The sequence below is a fragment of the Muscardinus avellanarius genome, assembly GCF_963383645.1.
Source record: "Muscardinus avellanarius genome assembly, chromosome: 1".
NCBI classification, from domain to species: domain Eukaryota; kingdom Metazoa; phylum Chordata; class Mammalia; order Rodentia; family Gliridae; genus Muscardinus; species Muscardinus avellanarius.
The window spans coordinates 135480436-135495334 of NC_137786.1; positions in this window are offsets into that span (position 1 = coordinate 135480436).

A 14899-nucleotide genomic window follows, 5' to 3' on the forward strand; every position below is an offset into this window, starting at 1 on the left:
CCCTGAATCATGCAGCTAATGTTCCCCAGGCAGAAGTACATCCTCTTGTCCCAGAGCTTCTCTATGGGGGGACCTGAGGGCAAAAATCAAGGGGTTTGTCCCATGGGGACAGCATATATTCCTGCCTACTTGGAGTGTACTGGCCCTGGGGCACAAGCACAAAATGACCAGCTGTTTGGCTCTTCCAGAGGAAGAGAGCCAGAGAGGAAGCATCAGCCAGAGAGACAGACTTGATGGAGAACTGGGGACAGGTGGACACAGCACATCATAGATGACTCCCAGTGAAAGGCCACGATGTAGTGGGTCATGATGGGTGACTTCCCAGGTTAGGGTGGGGAAAGGTGTTCAGAAGGAATGTGCTGCCAACCCACCAGCAGGACAGTGGCCAGAACGGCACAGGATCACTTAGTCCTTGTCTATATGATGGATGAAACAGCAAGCATCTTTGGGGGTTGTAGAACTGGGAAGCAGAGCAGACTTTGCAAAGGACTGTATAGCCCAACTTGGGGCCAGGGGAGAGACTTAGTTTGGGAAGCACAATTTCCCTACCTCCTTGGCCCTCCTTCCTTGCTTTGTCTCCCTCCTTGCCCTAGGCCCATTCTGGTAGCTACTTCAGCCCCTGCAGGCCACTATTCCCAAGACAGGCATATTTATTTTCTATGGCTGTCTTAACAAATGACAACATCTTAGAAGCTTAAAACAGTAACCATGTGCTCAGTCAGGAGTCCAGGCCTGGCTTCACTGGATCTTAGGAGGCTGTGAAGGATTGGCTGGGCTACATTCTCATCTGGAAGGCCAAATGAGGAAGAATCTGCTTCAGATCACTGGCAGAACACACTGCCTTTTTACTTATTTTTAGTACTAGGGATTTGGCCCAGGGGTAATCTACCTCCAAACTACACTAGTAGCCCAATTTTATTTTATTTTTTTATTTTGAGACAGGGTCTCTCTAAGTTGTTGAGGGTTTTGCTAAGTTGCTTAGGTTAGCCTTGAAACCAAAATCCTCCAGTCTTAGCCTCCCAAGTACTGGGATTACTGATGTGTGTCACCATGGCCGCTCAGCATGCTGTACTTTGTGGTGGGCAGGCTGGGGGCCGCAGCTGCTTGCTGGCTGTTGAGTGGGGGCTGCGCTTAGCTTCTGGACACACAGTTCCTGGACACACGGCTCCCTCCCATGTAGCCTTTTACTTTATCAAGCCAGCAACAGAGAATTCAGAGCTGTTACACATAACACAGTATAATCATGAGAGTGACAACCCCCATTTTTAGTACATTCTACTGGTTAGAGACTAGTCATGGGGCTGTCCACACCCCATGACTTTGTGTGTGTGAGGGGGATCACACACACACTCAAAGCAATGAACACCAGGAGTCAGGGATCATGGGATATTTCTTGGAGTCTTTGAATCATAACCAGGCAGGTGGGCCACCTCCTCCCTCAGCCCCACAGCTCTCAACAGTGACAGCAGAGCCCAGCCATATCCTTCTATCACCGCTGCCCCTCTTCCCTCCACTTTTCTCTGCCCAGGAAGACTGATCTCTATAGTGCAACAGTGGGAAGAGCCTGGGTTCTGGATAACCTACAAGCATTCCTTTTTTTCTTCTGCCGTGTGAAAGAACTTCTTTGAGCCTTGGGTTTCCCATCTGTAAAATGGGAATAAAATAGTATTTTCTCAGTTAGGTTGTTAAGGCAATTAGAAAAAAAATCTTCATTAAGTATTTGGCACATGGTTGATGCAAATAAACGAAAGTTATTGTAGATGTTGACCTTGCAGCTTGGGAAGGGCCTGGCAGAGTCTTTCATCCTGATAACACATGCAGGCTGCCTGGGCAACTACAGAGGTCCTCTACTGAGTGATTTTGGAGGGCAGGTAGTCTTCTTGACACACCTGTGTAATATGTGTGCTGATGGCTAGTACCCCATCTGCAGGAGGGCATGGCATGCTCCTGCCTTTGTGTGATCACCTCCATTCTTGGCCTTGCTTCCCTCTAACTCTTTGTAGTTGAACTTGCCGTTTCTGGGAGGATGATGGAAGCTATAGAGCTCGGAAGCCCACATCATCTCCCCCAAAAGGAGAGGCAGGGAGGAGAGAGGGACTGGGATGGTCAGAGACAATTCAGTCTCAAAGGCTAACCTTGACCTTACCACGTGGTGTGAAGCCACTAACGATTCTTTGCTTTCTCCTGCCTTCAATTTCTCACCTCCAGCACAGAGTGCTATGTTGTTCTGGAGTGCTCCATTGTGACATGACTAAGTCCCAACCACCATCTTTCTTTCCAGAGCACCCTATCTTCTTTCTTTCATCATCTCTGAGGCTGACATGAGATTCTCAGAGTTGTCCTCAATTCCCCTGCAGCTGCTGGGTCCTACCTCCTAGATGCCTGCCCCAGGCCTGGTGCTACACCCCTCTGGTACTAGTTCAGGACAGCTCTTTGCCTGCAGTGGTCCTCCACTGTGATCTCTCGGATACCTGTCTTTGCTCTTCAATTCAAATCTGGCCCCCAGCCTGACCTGGTACACACTTTCTCACTCTCAGACTCCTTCTATTACCTCCCTGCCTGGCAGCAACTTACTTAGACTGACATTCAAGGTTCTCTGCCTTATGCCCCATCCCACTGTTCCAACAGTACCCCTTCTTGTTCCACAGCCACCTTAGTCCTCTGTGGTCTTTGTCCCTTTATTCCAACACAGAACCCTGTTCTTCTCTCCAAGGCACCTGCGAGTGCTTCATTGGGTGAACCCACCACAGACCATGACAGATGATAATGCCCCATTCCCATCCAGAGCCAGGTTTGGGGCAGCACCAGGAATAGAGGCTTTTAAACTGAGTCAAGCTATCTAAAGAGCAGCCAGGCTGGCTCTCAAGAGCCAGTTTCCATCTGTCTGCACACCTGCCTCCTGGCCTCGGCCTTCACCCTCCTGATTTCTCTGCTAAGCCTCTGCCATTGATTTGAGTGGCCACCATAGGTCCTTGCCTGGTGGAACTCTCAGTATTCATCAGACCATTGAGTCCCTTTCTTTTCTAAACTATAACCTTCTTAAAGCTATGATGTGAAAAAGCGATGTAGGGAAAAGGTGACAGGTCCCTGCCCTTCCCCAGCCTTCTGGATGTGGCATTTGTAATTCAACTCAGGAAAACAGCTGGGGCAGGATATATCATCTTGACAACTCATCCAGGCTGTTTGGGCAATGACAGCCCTGCTGTTGAGTGCTTTTGGAGGGGAGTAGCTCTCTTCTTCACCCACCCCATCTGAAGGAGGGCATGGCATGTTCATGCATGCCCTCAGCTCAATTTTGTTTATGGCTTCTGAGCCCTGTTGGAGAATCCCACGACTGGGTTTCTGTTCAAATAAAAAACTATCTCATGTCCTTGGCACTCAATTGCCTCAGGTTGTGGAGTATAGAAGAGATGATGCCAACGTGCTAATTCACTTTCTCTGCAGTGCTTAGCCTCCCTAGAAACTATTGTTAACACTATTGCTCCTGCTTAATGGTGATGCAAAATGATTGCACATCGGTTATCTCATTTAATCATTAAACCTTTATAATCCTAAAGCTTTGTTTTTAGTTTACAATTGAAGACACTGAGACTCAAGAGGATTTCATGAGTGTCCCTCGTGAAGGGGAGCCTGACCTGTGGCATCTCTTCTGATCTGAGCACTACAGCTGGCTTCCTCTGGGGCATGCTCTTGCCTGTGGCCAGCCAGCCCTCTGCTCTCGGCCCTGCAGGTGTGTAGGCCTCATCCAGGCTGTGCGCTGATGCTGCACACTCAACTGGCAGCCTAGATGCCCTGCCTCTTCATCAGCATCAGTGTAACTTATACTTTTTATCCAAAATAGGGCATTTCTGAAGGTGCAAGGAAATGATACAACAATTAACAGGAGCCACTGGATAAATAGCAGGTATGGTCTGGGACTGTTCTGCCACAGCAGGCATCAGGTTCCTCTAACCATAACCCACTGACACCCCATGTGCAGGCTTTACCCATGTGAAAGTGAGTGCTCAGTGAAGACTGGGTGCTTCACCCCTCTGCTCCTTCCCAGGGTAGGTCTTCAATCCTCCAGGCAGGCTGCACTGAGCAACCTTTATAAACTAGCAAAACCAGAACAGCTCCTTCTCCCCTCTGCTCTTTACCCTCTCTGCATTATGAGCTCTGGGAGCAGGTGGGTTCTCACTGGCTCCCATTAGGAGCATCCTTCACATCTTCTGCCTGCCTCACTTCACCTTGCCTTCTGGAGAGAGTCAGAGAACTGGCAGTGTATTTCATCCCAACTCTAAGAAGAGGCCATGCCCAGATTAAGGTCCTACCCTTTGGCTCTAAGTACTGTTACAAAAAGAATCTTCTTATTTAACACACCAACCTTTTCTTGGTTTTGGAGACTCTCTCCATTCAGCTTGCTGCCATGCTTAGTACCGTGTGAGAGGCCTGTGGACTACTCAGGACATCTGTGGGCACAGTTCAACCTCTGACTGGTGAACACTCACTGGGTCAGCCTACCACAGGGTGCCTGCTTAGTGGAGGAGAGGTTCAGCCTGTTCTGCTCCTAGACAAAGAGCAGCAGCTGGTGGGGCAAGATAGAGGACCTATAACTGAGAACAAAACAGCAGTGGGAAGGGCCACTGGGGCAGCTGGCCAGAGGCCCAATCCTTCCCTCTGCCAGACTTTCATGCAAGACTACAATGTCCCTAGAATCCTGGGCTCTAGAGGCTGGGTGCAGAGCACTGCTCTCACCTCATCAGACCCTGGAAGCAGAGGATAGTCCAAGGCTGTGCTGCCTGGGTGCTATGCTCTGGGTGCAGGGGAGGTCTCTCATGGCTGGTTGGTGAGGGTGCCCATCTGCAGTGTGCAGCCTGGCACAGGCACCTGCCAGATCCCTGCAAGGCCTGAGTACTGGAACCAAGTGGGCCAGGTGGACCAGCCCCAGAACTGAGTGTCTGAGCCTTAGGTAGGCAGAAACGGTGTACAGAGTCTCTTGGGCCATGGCATGGCTGGGTGTCCTGCAGGGAGAGACATGGGCAGCCAACACCAGCCTGCCCCCACAGCATCATCCTTCCCATTTTGATCAGTTTCCCTCGGTGCTAAAGTCTGTGCAGTTCTGGGTGAGATTTGGTTTATGCCTCTCAAGAGCCCCTTTCCCTACTCTCCAGCCTTCTGTAGCCTCCCCTTCTCCAGGCCAGGCCCCAGATGTCTAGCCTCATAGCCTCGGTGATCTTACTGGCTCTCACAGTCACCCTCAGCCCCTGGGCCAGGAGCTTTTCCAGGAGCACCAGGTCTTACTCACTTGTGCATCCCTACCCCAGGGCCCAGGCCAATATCTCTGTGACTAGGTTCCCTTTCTTGTAACTGTGTGTGTGTGTGTGTGTGTGTGTGTGTGTGTGTGTGCACACATGCACACACACACACACACTACTGTGATTGAACCCAGAAGCATTCTACCTCTGAATTATACCCTGAGCCCTTTTTAGTTATTTTTTTTTTTGAAACAAGATCTTGCTAGGTTGCTGAGAGTCTTGCTAAGTTGCTGAGATTGGTCTTGATTCTGTGATCCTTCTGTCTTAGCTTACCAAGTACTCGGATTATAGGCATGTGCTACCATGCCCAGCTTCCTGTAACTCTTCTAGGGCTGAGGGAAACCATTGAAAATCTGTGGCTCACAATTAACACTACTAATTGTGAGGTCATATAAAATATAATAGCACTGAAAGTCACCACCACCTGGTTTTAAAATTCAGCTAAACTCTAGTGCCTGAAAAAGAAGGGTTAGCAAAAGGGGGTACCCAGTTCCCTCCTATGGTTCAGCACCACCAGCGTTTGGGCAGCTTTTCTAGCAGATTCCTTTGTTCCCAGGAAGAAGTGGCCCTGAGACTCGGACTCCTGGGAAAGCAGGACCTTGGCATGCAGCAGTGTGATGAATGGGGTGGCCTGGAGAAGTGGGTTCTCCCTGAAACCTAGCACTCTAGCCCTGGGCCACTGAGCAGGCTCCTCTCAGGTACTTCAAAGCCTCCAGGGCATTTTCACCTATGTTCTTCTCATGCACCTCCCTTAGGAGGACACTGCTGTTTCAGGTCAGGCAGCTGACACTTGGAGCTGAAAGGTTGTACTATAGTCAACCTGCCCAGGTGCTCAGACGCATATGGACAGGCATCCCCCCCCCCCTTCCCCTTGTACAGACTAGAGGCTCACTCAGGAGAGGAACAGGGATTTTGGTAGATCACATGTGCCTCTTCTCCTGTCTCCAGAGTGATCAAAGCCCTAAGACATATGAGCAAGGAGGTGGGGCAAGTATCACCTCTTGCTCTTTCTCCCCGGATGCAGGTTCTGGGAAAACATCATTCTTACCATCTCTTACTTCTGAGGTTTCCCTGCCTCCTCATTATGCCTGCCTTGCCCCTAAGGCCCCTGCTTGAAGGCGACAGTCAACCCTACCATCCAAATGATAAAGAGTTAATATAAAGGGCTGAAGGGGGTTGCAGGGAGCACAGTCTATGAATGCCTGAGAGGCAGAGTGGATAGTGAGTGCCCTCCCTGTGAGCACAGCAGGTATAGACTTGATGAATGGAGGGGTCCTTAAATCTCAGTCCCATGGACAGTAGATTATGCTGACACTATCTGTATGCTTTATGGCTGTATATCTTACAGCAAGCTGCAGGGTGGCCATGGATCACTGATCACCACGATGGAGCTTGAACATCACAAAGGCACATGCTCAAGGCAGGCTTGCCACACACCCACGGGGTCTCCATGGTCTCCTGTGTGCCTGCCCCCAGGCAAGAATTCTGATTTCACTCTCAAGCTCCCAGAAAGGCAGCAGGATCAGGAGGGTTTGGCAAGCGGTTACAGGTACCCTCCCCCTTTCCTCTCCCACTGTCCCATCTGGCAATTAGCTCAGCCCCCAAGGACTAGGAGGGTACACTCATCCTGGGGCTTTCATACCTGGAGCTGGCACCCAGGGAGCTCAGGTAGCATAGGATGGATGAAGGGAACAGGAGGAGGCCTCAGCAGACAGCAAAGAAAATGGGGTTTCCTTCTGCTCTGTACCCCCACAACACCTAGTATGAAGCTTAATTCTGAACAGAGAAGTCTTTGATGGATCATCCTATGCTTAGGCACCCCTAAGTGGTCAGGGAAAATGGGGAGGACACTACTGATTGAGATTTTTTTGTTTCATGGCCTGTCATCAAGGAACTTGTCTACTGGATGAATGGATAAACAAAGTGTGGTATATATAGACAATGGAATATTGTTTAGCCTTAAAGAGGAAAGAAATTCTAATACCTGCTGCAATATAGATAAACTTTGAGGACATTACACTAAGTAAAATCAGCCAGATGCAAAAGGGCAAATATTATATGATTCTGCTCATATAAGCAGTCATGATCATAGAGAGGAAAACTAGAACAGTGACTGCCAGAGGCTAGAGGAAGGGGAGATGGGGAGCTCTTTAATAGGTACAGAATCCAATTTGCAAGTTTTACAATGTGACTATGCTTAAAAATGGCGAAGATGATTAAGTTTATGTTATATGTTTCTTACCATAATGAAAATAAAGAGCCTGTCATCCATAATGGTCCATTTAGTCACCATCAACAACACCACCTCTCAGGCCTGGACTCTGGTGGGGATGGCCCAGTGAGCTCTTCCTTCAACAGGCGATGGCCACTTTGTAGACCATCTCTGAAGAGTCATGAAGAATCTGGCATAGGGCACACCTTGGGGAAGTACCCCCAGAGATTCCAGATGTGCACTCACCCCAGGCATCCTGAGGCTATCTCCAAGCCTGGGGCCTGGGTCATGGCAGATACTGTGAGCAACTGAGCTGCTTGCTCTGAGACAGACAGAGAGAGTGAGATTGATATGTGGGAGAAGAAGTTAATGTAGACAAGTGATGAGTGAGGAGAGTAATACTTCAGCTAAGTTCAGAAACTCTCTGACTCCTAGAGGTTGTATGTTAACCCAAGCAGGAAGCAGAGTGCGAGTCCTGTGCTTGTGATGCTAATCACAGTGTGGGTACCACCTGGCCACCCCTTGGCCTCTGCCAGCTCAGTGTCCTCCATATGGGACAAATGGTATCTCTTCTACTCTGTGATCTATATGTGACAGGAAGGCAAGAGAAAGAGGCAAAAAGAGAGCAAGGGACATTGAGCTGGGAGAATTAAATATATATACAGAATAGCCCGGGACAAAGGTCTCTCTAATGATAACAGCCCTGTCACTATTGAGGCCCTGTGACTCCATTTACCATGTGTCCCTGAGGATTCAGCTCTAGAGGCAGCCCTGATCTGCAAAGGTGTCATGGGCAGTGGCTGAGGATAACCCCCAATTTCCAAGCCTAGAAAAACAATACCCCTAACTAAAGGGCTTCAGGTCTGGACCAAGCAGGAGTTAGGCAGCCTCAGAACCCAAGTCTGAAGCCATCAAGGGACCCACAGCTCATCTGGCCTGACTATTTCAGGCCACCCTGTTCCCTTGGTCGGGTGTGCATCGATTCCCTATAGTATAATGATTCACTGATGTAACTGAAGTTTTGTATGCATTTTTGATTCACAGCTTGTAGCCTGGAGGAGCTGACCTTCCCAAGGGCCCTGTCAGATAAAGTTTACCCTGTCATCCTGATTCTGATTCTCACTTGCCCCTGGCCCAACCCCGCTGGATGGAGGGGCCTATACATCACTGTCCCCCAAGAGGACAGGCTACCTGCCAGAGAGGGAAGTCTTAGGTATGAAACACCAAGGGGCTGCATGGCCTTAGACAAGCATGGACCCACCATGGGCACCTGTTCCCTCACCTATAAAAGGAAAGAAGCAGCTTAGAGTCACAGAATCCTATGTCTGGGAGAAGCTTGGCAAGTCAGATAATCTGGGGTGTCATGGACCACTCTGAGGATCCAAATGGCCAGTACTTACTCCACACCCATTACCTTTCTCTTCTACCTCTGGCAGCTTGGCTGGCAGGCCCCATTCTCTCTCACTTACTACTCCTGGGGCATTTTGTGGGAAGTTTAAGTGGTTTAATGGTGAAAATGCCCACCTGGTCCATACCATTCACATTTTGCTTGAATTTTATTTTAGTTTTTAAAATTTTGAAACAGGGTCTTGTTAGGTTGCTGAGAGTCTTCTAAGTTGCTGAGGCTGATGTTGACCTTGTGATCCTCCTGTTTCCACCTCTCAAGTACTGGAATTACAGACATGCACCACTGTGCCTGGCTGCCCTTCATATTTTAGAAGAGAAAACCAAAGCCCCATGAAGTCTTGTTACACAGTGAGCTGCTGACACAGCTGGGACCATGACCCAGGGCTCCAGGTGCACAGTTGGCTGGGTATGTGCCATCTTAATGTCCTGTCCTGCCAAAGGCTCCTCTGGCTGCTTCCTCCCTGAGCTCAGGGCCACCATCTCATGGCTGTCTTCCCCTAAAGCCCAGTGAGGAGAGAGCCCCTTTCTTCCCTTCTTCCATCCCCTTCTTCCATCCCCACTCAGCAAGATGCTACTTGCTGCTTTTATTTTGAACATATAGGGCTTAGAAAATGCTTTTTGATAAAAGTGGTTCCAATGAAACAGAATTTCCATTTTTTCTGCCTTCAAATAACCAGCCTCTCTTTGTCTGGAACCACTCATTTACAGACCAGGATACATTTCTAAGTCTCATTTGTATCTCTGCCTACAGTTAATAGTACAGGGGCTATTATCTGGTCACATTCCTATCGCAGATGGGGAAACTGAGGCTGAGGAAGGGTAGAGTGGTAAGCAGGGCCTCATGCAGATGGTGGACAGCCTGACACAGAGTAGGCAATTCAATACATATTTCAGTGAATTGTCAAGTAAGTGAATAATACAAACTGCTTTGTATTTTCAAATAAAAAATAAAAAAAAGCACCTGCCATTGTATGTTCTGAGCTATTAGTATGATTAACTGTAATGACTCATCCCTTTCTCATCAACATCCTACCCCCATTCTAGAGATGAGAAACTGGAGGCCCAGAAAGGTTAAGCAATACCCTGAGGCCTTGCAGCGAGTAAGCAGCAGAACAGGGATCTGGGTCCAGCCAATGTGGCTTTAACGGCCACACTCTTAAACACCTTGCCAAACCATCTACGCAGAGGCAGTGCTGCCACAGCTCTGTTCACTGGAACTTTCTGCTTCTGGGAGTGTTCTATGTCTGTGCTTTCCAAGATGATAGCCACAGACTGGCCGGCCATATGTGGCTACAGAGCCTCTGAAATATAACTGGAGCAGCTGGGGTCAGTTTAGGATGCAGGGAAGAGGCCCTTCCCAGGTCTAGTTGGAGCTAATATGACCTGCACCAGTCAAATGGAGTCCTGAGCTTAAAGAGCAGCTCCTCCCCTCAGGGGCTAGAGTGCTCACTTGCTCTAGAAAGAAGAAAGGTGGGAAGAGGCACAGGAGCCAGCCCGCCCACATAGCCAGCCAGGGAGGCCAGCCATACTGTTCCCCTCCTCTGTCACACTCAGGAACCCATGGCCACGCCTTCTTGTATCTGCTTGTTCCTCTCTCCACCCATTCTCCTCTCTCTCCTCTGTGTGTGTGCAGATGATGGCTATTTCTCACATCCTGCCCATGGCTCTGAACACGGAGTCCTGGGACCCACAGCCCCAAGGGCAAGGTTAGTTCTTAAATCCAGTCAACTTTTGATCCAGACTTAGAGTCTCCACTCTGGGGCTTATCGGTGGTAGCAAAGTCTTAATCCCTGCCAGGCACTTGGCGCAGAGGCTGCCTCCTGCCCTGCTGTCAGCTGGTGTGAGCGCAGGGAGCGCAGACTCATTTTAATATTGGCCAGAGCTAAACCTCATTAGAAAAGTAAATTTGCTGTAGCTGCAGAGAAAAAAAAAAAAAAAAAGAACCCACGTAACCCTTCCAAAGCTAAATAGAAAATACTAATTTTGGATGATTTGATGCTTTATGTCCCCAGCACCTGGTACAGAGCCTGGAACACAGGAGGAGTTCCATCCGTGTCAGTGAAAGCCGATTGAATTTTGAGTGATCTCTGACCACCCTGTCACATTTCAGCACAGATAATGAGCAGTGTCACAGATTTGGAGATTTTGTGAGTTTTGTGAATTTTTAAGATAATCATTGACTGAAAAGGTAGAATGATTAAATTTGACAATACTTAGACATGCTAAAATACTATTGTTATTTAGCAGAGGGATGCTTTGGGCTCTTTGGTCCTGGACAAGGAAGGAGAAACTAGGTCCAGCTTACAGTCTGGAGGTGTAGCCAGACAAATGGGACAAGGGTCGGAGTTGGGACAGAATTGCACCCCTTCTTTGGAACTGGCTCCAGGGCTAATCTGATCAGAGAAATGCTACTCCAGATTCTAGGGCCATCCAGATCCTGGGAAACTATCAATTGGGAAAGTATATAAAAGAAACAAACATTCATCTAGTACTTTCCACTTGTACTCAAAGGAGGGTTCGCCAATGTACAGACATTTAGGAAATCAGGGCTCATTTTTTTCTCCAAAGTCTACTTCAGCTGATCACAGATGGATTGAGATGGGACCCCCCTAAACACACCTGGCTCCCAGGCTGGCTTGGGTCTGTACCCTCTATACTTACATCTACATCCCTTTTTTGGTCTTCAGGAGGGTCTCCAAAGATCTTGCTTGGAGGACTGGGTGGTAAGGGCAGTACATGAATGAGGCTTCTCTCCCTACCATCTCCCACACCCAGGAGCCAGGCTTGCCCAGACCTTGAATCCTTCCATATCACACTATTCCAGGAGCAGGGGGTCAGGCAGGGGTTAGAAAGTGGAAGAGCTCTGGGCATTGAGAGATGGCACTGCAGCAGGGTCTCTGTGAAGACCCCTCTGCAACCTCAACCTCGATGCTCTTGACCTCACAGCCTGTCTCTCCTCTGCCTTTGCTCCTCCCTCAGAACCACCCTTGCATTTATCAGAGCCTTCCTCAGTGCACGGTCTGGTCTGATGGTCCACTGAGGCACCAAGGGGCCCCCTGCTTGGAAGGATGGCTGCCAGTGTCGGGTGTAGGGGTCTTGGGAAGGAAGGCCTCTGCTTGCCACCCCTCCCCACTTTGCACATCTGCCTCCTGTCTGTGTGCTTCTCTCTGTCATCTGTTGTGTGTCTTTGTCTGTGGTCTCTCTGCCTGTCTCAGACTCTTACTTACAATACTTCTCTTCCTGAGGCCCTGCAGCTCTCCTAGTTCTCAGCAGAGAAAAGCACCCAGCAGTCTTTGTGCCCACTCATTCCTCTCTTCCAGCCTCACTGAACCATCAGGCTTCCAGTCGGGGCATCCTCCTCCTGTCTTCTTGCAAAGCTTCCAACTAGCCTCATCACCTGTGCCTCACAACCAAGAAAAGCAGAGCTGACTTAGTCCCTTCTCCCTAAAAACTACTGTGGGAAAAAAGCCAAGTCTATCCAAAAGCCCAAGTGGAGGAAAGGGGCTTCTTCCTTTGGAGCCCCTGGTCTCTGCCACAGGCTTCTCTCCTTTTGCTGGAGTTACTCTCCCTCCTCCCTCCCCGAGATTTAACTGCCCAGTGCTTCAGGTGGAACAGTTAGTATCTGCTCACACAGAAACACATATACACATATTCAACTCAGTACACAGGAGTTTTTAGTGTGCTTGAGCATGGGGGGGGGGAGATCCCAAACATCTAGGGTTCAGCTATGAGTTGGAGAGCACGAGGCATGGCTCCAGTACTGCATGGGACACGAACACATGCACTCATGCACTCTCCTTGTTCCACTAACCCTAATGATCATTTTTCTCCCATCCAAAAAAGCAGAGGGGAAATGGCATACAGCTCCAGAACAGTTGGGGGGTGCCGAATGGACCTGGCAGAGTAGAAAGTCTTCTTGAGGGTCTCACGGGGAAGGGTCTTCATTCCATGTGATGAGAGGGCTGGTGTTTGGCCCCGTGAAGCCAATAATGGCCACCCGCTAACCAGGTTCTGGGAGAAAATGTCTCAACTCTGTAGAGGCTCTTGACGGAAGTACAAGGTACAGAAGCCAACTCTTGGAAAACCCTAGAGTAACAGTCTTGCACAGCCACTAGCCTCCGTGAGCCCAGTAACTTATGAAGCTGTGCACCTGCCATTTCCACATGAACACACACAACAATGTCATAGTGTTATGCGCTTGGATATCCACCCCTAATCATTTTAAACACTGCATGCCATATAGTCCAAACTCAGATTCCCACTGGGTACTGTACCCAGACTGGTACCTAAGCAGATAAAGCCACCCCCACCTGCACTGGCTACCTACTGTCAGCAAAAGGTTCCTTCCTGGGCACTGTGCAACAGAAATCTCTGGAATCCCTCAGCTCCAGTTTCTATAATGAACCATTCAGCTTGTGCATGCGTGGCTGAGACTAGGTGTGGTGGGGAAAAATAGGGGATGGGGAAGCAGGTCATGACAATATTGATTCCTGTGTAAGGGAGAAGGGGGTTGGTTTCTTGACCACAGTTGCTTGGTAGGAGGCTATCACCCACCTTCCCCTGGCACTGTTGGACCTAGTGGCTTCTTTCTTCCTTCCTTCCTGCTTCAACTCTGTTTCCTTTTTTGAAGTTGTATGCGCTGGTTCTGGAGGCCAGGAATAGAGGGCAGATGGTGCCTAGTGCTATCTCCTTTCTTATTGCTACAATTAAGATCCTGAGAACCCTCTACTATCTTTATCATCTCTTAGCCCTCAGCAACCCGGAGAGCGGCGCAGCTTGGGTCCCCTTAAAAGAGTTAACTTGTCAGTGTTGAGGGTGGTTAGGGGGGATGCTAGAAGGCAGGGGTGCTGTAGAGGGTGGGGGATCTGGCCCCTGACTTCTCTGGCCACCAGAAACCACCTGCTGAGGGTGGCAGGGGACCAATGGGCTAACTGCTGGACCAATTGTTAGAAGCTGCTGAGAACCAGCTCTCCCCTTTATCCCGGTCCGAGGAGGGCAGGCAGTGCCCAGGTTTTGTTTCGCAGCCCATCTGAGGGCGCGGGGGCCTTCCAGCCCCGGCCCCCTTTCCAGCTGCACCCACACACTGCGCGCAACACACACACACACACACACACACACACACACACACACACACACCACGCGCGCACCCGGGAGGACATGGCGTGGGTACTGATGGGGACGCAGAAAGGGGCTCTGTGCTAGGCGGCCGCGCCCGCGGGGGGCGTGGGGGACACTGACCTGCGGCGGCGAGTCGGGATCGTCCCCGGCGCAGTCCATCGCGGGCGGCGGCCCCTACGCCCCGGCCCCTCCAGGCTGCCCTGGGCCGCGCACGCCTCCCTCCCCGGGGGCTCTCGGGCTCGGGGCCCCCGGGGGCCACTTCATAGCCGCGGGATCCGCGCTCCCGCCCGCCCGCCCGGCGGGTCCGGCCCCGCCGCACCGGCCCGGCTGCTCCTGGGCTCAGCGAGGCGGCGGCCGGAGCCTGGGAGCGCGCGGGAGGCGCAGGCGGGGAGGCGCGGCGGGGGCGGGGAGCCGGAGCCCGAGGCGTGGGGAGGGAGCCGAGCGGAGGGGAGGCCGGCGGGCGGAGGGAGGCGCGGGGCTGCGGGGCGCGCGGCCCGAGCGGAGGCCCCCGGCCGGCGCGGTCCCCTCCGCGGCGGCGGCCGATGCGCCGGTGCAGCCGCGGCTCTGACAGCGCCTCCCGCCCCGCCCCCACCTCCCCGCCCCCACTCCCCGCCCCCCGCGCGCGAGCTGCCGGCGGGACCCGCGCCACTAATGGTCGGTACCAACCTCGCCAGCAGAGGCGGGGGCGCGAGGAGGAGGCCCACGAGGAGACCCCCCCGAGATTGGTATCACCTACCCCGTCCCCGACCCGCGACACAAACCCTCCCCGGCGGAGGCGGCTGGAGCTTTAGGCGCTGGAGCAGGGGCTGCGGGCGGGCGGGGCCCAACGCACCCGGGGCCCCCCGGCTCTTTGGAGTTAAGCGCGCCG